The sequence below is a fragment of the Meriones unguiculatus genome, chromosome 20, assembly GCF_030254825.1.
Source record: "Meriones unguiculatus strain TT.TT164.6M chromosome 20, Bangor_MerUng_6.1, whole genome shotgun sequence".
Classification (NCBI taxonomy): Eukaryota; Metazoa; Chordata; class Mammalia; order Rodentia; family Muridae; genus Meriones; species Meriones unguiculatus.
In genome coordinates this window covers 13,323,505-13,329,267 of record NC_083367.1, presented here as the reverse complement: position 1 = coordinate 13,329,267, position 5,763 = coordinate 13,323,505, and positions in this window count along the sequence as shown.

Below are 5,763 nucleotides of genomic sequence, written 5' to 3'. Positions count from 1 at the left end.
AGGCCCGCGAGGAGCAGCTTGCTCAGATTCGAGGACGTCTAGCCCAAACAGCATCCTCCAAGGCCTCTTTTGTTTTCACCAGTTTTTCCTGACGTCCTACACCCAGCTCAAAGCCAAACGCAGTCATACCGTGTATCTGGGCCCCTATTTTGAATCTGGTGACAAGGATCCCAGAGGGCGAGCCTCCAGGAAGAGGGAACATAGAGGGGAGAGGAAGCTGCAGAATCCGAGGAGGAGAGCGGGGCTCTGAGAAGGGAAGACTGAAATCTTCCTACCTACAAGTCAGTTGAAGAAAGGCTTCCCGCAGAGCCCCAGCTGTCTGAAAATCCCTGAGACTGCTCTCCACTAGAGCGAGTAGCTCCCATCTCCATGTTAGGAGATGGCCTTTTGAGATAGAGCCCACAGCCGAAGCAATCAAGTTGTAGGTAAATATAAACAAAAATCTGACAGACCAATCCATAGGGAGAGAAATGATTACGAGAGATGGATGGATGGATGCGGGATGCCTTCTGGGCCTAAAACCTGCTGCCTAGGTCCAGGCTCTGCTTTGCCTCCTCCAACACATCTCCAGGGTAAGGACAGCTCTTTCTGAGGATCAGGGGAGAAAGAGGCTTTATCCTCTGCCCTTTCTCTTAGAGGCTGTGGTTGTTATTTCACCCTCTTCCCCCAACCCCATTCCTAGCAGAAGAAAACATTGGGTGAGAGGGGTGGGGGGCGGTTTCCCTTCTTGGGACCTCCCAGCCTCTACAGAAGTCTCAGCCCTGCCTGCTAGGACTAGTTCAAGTAATGGCTGGTAGTTAAAGACAGGAAGCAAGATATTCTTGCTCTGTGTGGTCAAGCTGGGGAGCTGGGCTCCTAGGTGATTCCAGACAGCAAGTTTTCGTGTGGGTGTTGGTGCTATTTATTCACTTGGGTTATTTAGCATCATCCAGGTATCAACACAGACATGTCCTGGTAGTATATAGAGGACCTTCTTCCCAATATTGACCCATCCTCTTGCTGGTCAGTATCATAGCGTCATTCACAACCTGTGGGAGGTACTCTACAGAAGTCTTCTGTCAACACCAGCTTTTTTCCCTCCCTACAACAAAGCACTCTAATTCCTAGGAAAGATCTTGATGCTTATTCATGTCTCAAAATCATACCAAATCTCTTTGATTGATGGCATAGTTTTTCACTGAATCCTATGAAACACAAGCAAAAAAGAATTAATAATAATCTGTGATTCTAAAGGCTAGGAGTCTGTTCGTTGATTGACTGGCTGGAGTGATCTGTGGACTGAAACTATCGGCATTAATCTAATCAGGGAGAGATTCCAGAAGCTATTACTGTTTCGCTACTTATTCTCTTGTTCAGAATGGGGGCCTGGAGCCTGGCAGCTGGAAAATTGTACTAACTATATTTAGAGTTCAAAGGTGACACTCAATAGTGGAGGCAAAGTCTGACTTGTGACCTGGTGTTTTATCACCACAAAGGAATGCTTGGTTAAAACCAAGAGAATTTTGTCTGGAAAGCACCCTCCCTGGGGATGCAGAGATGTTTTTCAAGTTCTGTCTGTCTGTCCCGAGCTCTTCAACCAGGCAGCGAGCTGCTGTCCCTTTCCTTCTGAGCTGGGAAGCCAGAAGAGAAGCAGGCAGCTGACAGTGGAAAGGCCAGGTATTCTTGGATGCCTTGGACTTCGCTTTCCAAAGATCACTTTTATGTGGGAGGAAATGATTTACACATGTGTGCTCCCAGAGGAGACAGCAGGGATGGCAAAGGCAAGCTGTCAGTGTCCCTACTAGGGACACTATGCTGAAGATACATGTAAGCAGAACTCAAGATGTGAGTGATTCTTAATCACTACAAACCAAGGATGAGTTAGAATCCATGTCCTTCAGAGGAAAGACCTGTCAACTCCTTTTTGAGCTTCATCAGCTCCTTCAGACTTTCTGGGTTTTCAGATCTTTATTCTTTTTAAATTATAACGGGGCTATGATGAGCCAATTTGCTGCTGTTCTGTGTAATTTGGGTTATTCATTCAGTGGGTTGTAGAGGATGAGAACACAGTTAAAGTGGCATATTTAAACTTCAAAGAAAGATCTCAAATTGCAGAAGTCGATATGCTCCTAGTTACACACTAGACACAGAACATTAAAGAAGCAATGGCTTCTTTCTGAGATGGCCGTTGATCCTAAAGAGACATGAAAAAGTTTTCCCTTTAACCTGTGTGGTTTGTCAATCCCTCCCACTTCCAGGGTGATGGACAGTGGTTCCCTTATTCAGGAACTGGCAAAGCAAAGTCATCACTGACTTTCAGAGTTTGGGGTTTGGGACTCAAGTGGGCCCCCGTGTCAATTCAGTGGGTGCAGGGTGATGCTCATTCCGCAGGGCCAGAGTGCTGGATGATTAAAGACATTTGGGGACTGATCTGGCCACGGGATTTCATTCTAATTCAGAGAGTAGCTTTAGAATTTCCACAGCTGTTGCTGTCTCTCCTCACAAGTGTTAAAGCATTTTGTGTGGCAGTGGCTCTGCCTTGCTCGGTGCCCTGCAGCCCCGCAGTCCCGGCTCTAGCAGCTGCAGTGTGAGGTCTGAAATATCTGCTTGTGATGTATTCTACCAGGGATGCAGCAGCCACCAGAACCACCCATATCATTTCTGCATGCATCTCAGAACCATATGCTGCTGCTGAAACAGGAGGCTCTTTGTCATGCCACCATCAGAAAGTAGACTTCCTGTGACTGGCTTCATGTGGAGAAGTTTATTGTCAGGGTTGGGTATGAAGGAAAGAGGGAATAAAGAAGGAAGAATGGGGAAGTCTTTGACCTGGGGATACTCTGTTATATTAGAAACAAAGACAGTAACTGTGGCTTCTCAGTGATCTTTCCATACAACTAAACATGTGCTACATAGATTTTTCTTTTCTTTTCTTTTCTTTTCTTTTCTTTTCTTTTCTTTTCTTTTCTTTTCTTTCCACCTTCTCACCTTCTTTCATTGACATGCCAGATGGGCAGTGGCAAAGAAAGCCAAGCAATGACAGGAAAGTGTTTTCCTTTGTTTCCATGTTGGGTTTTGTTTTGTTTTTGTTACCGAGCACAGGATCAGTAATGAGGAGATGGGGCATCCTTACCTGCAAACCACGTGAGAAGCGTGGTCTAGCAGAACGAACAAGCAACCGGTGTAAACACACAGCAAGAGAAACCAGGTAAACACAGTCTTTGTTCCCCTTGATGAAGTTCATACAAAGCTGTCACCGAAGCTCTGTAATTAAAAAGGCTAAGAAGAAAATCTTTTTACGTTTCTGTTTCTTTTTTAAGAATGGGATAATCAGCAGTACGATAATGTCAAAACAGCAAACAATAGACAGTAGTAAAGACAGGCACATCTTGGTCACCCACAGTCCTCCTTTAATACACACACCGTCTTCCTGGCTTGGTTACTTTCCCATTACTGTAATAACACAACATGCGCCAAGGCAGTTTTGTCAAGAAGAAAGAGTTTATTCGGGCTTACAGTCTCAGAGTCATGGCCATCATGGCAGGGAGCATGGTATCAGGTAGAGCAGGCATGGCACGGAAAGGTGGCTGCAAGCTCACATCTTGAAACACAACCATGAGACAAAAGAGGAGACAATGGGACTGGTTTGAGCTTTTGAAACCTAAAATCTGGCAGCCAATAACATACCTTCTCCAACAAGGCCATACCTCCTAGTCCTTCTCAAACAGTTCCACCAAATGGGGACCAAGAATTCAAACATATGAACCTATGGAGGCCATTCTCATTCAAACCACCACACTCATGTTTGTCACAGTTTGTCTGTTTCTTTTCTTTCCTTTCTTTCTTCTTTTTTTTTTTTTACAACTTTCAATGTGAACTTAGAAAAGAAAAAAAAAAGAGCATCCTTCTTGAGAAAAAGAGAGTAAATACAATAATGGATCTAAACTCTCTACCTGGTACCCAGACTATAGGCTTTCAGTAACAGTTGAGAATTGTCAAAAGCCAATGGGTATGTGATGTGTCTGCAGGTTCATTGCTTTATCTGGTATAGCTGTCACTAAAGAAAACAGGTATAGCTCAGGCCTTATTGAAGAAGTGGATATAACAAGTGGTTTTCTAAGTTTTTGTTTAAAGAACTATCGATGCAGAGAGAAGTAGGTGAGATCCAGGGTCTTCTATCCATTGCTATGTAATGATGGCCCAGGCTCCTGCTTACCATGTCTAGACCTCTCCTTTCTAAAAGGGGGAACTAACACTGACCTGCCCTACTTCCCTTATAGTCATTTAAAACATCTAATAATACAATAAGCATGAGAATCATTGGGAAATAATTCTGGAAAAAAAATCTTGACTGTCAACTGATTTTTCTCTTGGATCTAATTAAGTAGACTATTTTAACTATGGTACTTATTGAAAAAAGAACAATAAATAATTTGTGAACCTTAAAGCTGTGAAGGCATCAACTCATGAAGAGCCAAGAAGAGGCTGTAATTTGTGAATATCCAGGCTGGCAAGTCTTCAGCATCAATATGAGCTGTATGTAACAGACAATTACATGTATGAAAAGGACTGTCAGCTGATGGCCTAAGGAAGCCACTCTTCTAGCTGGAAAAATAATCATTATGGTGTCAGTGACAATGTCTCTCAAAATCCATATCTTAAGAGCTAACCCTCATGATGGTAATATTTTAAATTAAAAGTTTTGAGGAGTCATCCATGATGGCTCTGCCTTTGTAAAAGAGATTGAGAAATGTTGCCTTTTCCCCTCTACCTTGTGAGACTCTCTCATTTGCCCCTTTCAGTGTGCCCTGATTTTGGATTTGCTTCTCAGCCTCACAACGATGAGAAATAAATCCTATTGTTTATAAACTGTCAGAGCTAAAGTATTCTCTTACCAGCAGCGTGAATGAAATAAGGAGATGATCCAGCTGTGGTTTTTGCTACTACATGCTACAGACTAATGCGTGCTAAGTGTTAAGTTTTCAACTCAAGGGGATATAGTTGGCTCATAGAAACTGAGAAGGCATATGGTTGATTATGCCTTAAAATGCATTTCTCAAAGGTGAATACTTAGTATTAAGACTGCATAACTTATATGTCTGTGTGGGAATAGAATATAATAATGGTAACTTCCTCTCTGTATTGTATATGGTGCTCAGGTATCAGAAAGCCAGCCTAAATATAAAAATTCAGTGCTTAAATCAATTTAGAAGATAGTCATAATTTCCCAAATAAGATCTCATGGAGAAAAAAATTTGAGGTGACAATTTCTTAGTATGGAAGTTATAAAAGTGCATATGAAGAAAATGGACCATTGGTAAATGTCATTTTAGAAAATCTTTGATTCTGAGGTTTTTCTGTCATATAGTGTTACAACTCTGCCCTCTGTGCTCTGAATTCTATCTTCCTCTGCACCCTCTAGGGGAAGTCTTCTTTCCTTTCTCTAGTCCCTTTTATTACTGTGGAGCCCATGGAGATGGGGAGGGCAATAAAAAGAAGAAACAGCAGCAGCTTAGGATGGCGTGTGAAATCTTTGACCTGATACCTTGCATAATATGAAGCAATGGCAGTGCGGAGGGAGCTCTTGCAGGCAGCCTCAGTGGCCTGACCTTAAAGAAGCCCCCACACATTTTGAGAGGGCAAGCCTTTGAATTCATTTCTGCCCCAAAATATTTCAAAGAAATGGATGAGGCTAGGAAAGGGCCTGAAAATTAGAAAATGCTAACACAAAGTGAATATTCAACATTTTTCTTTCTAACTTGGTTCACAAATAATATGATGCCA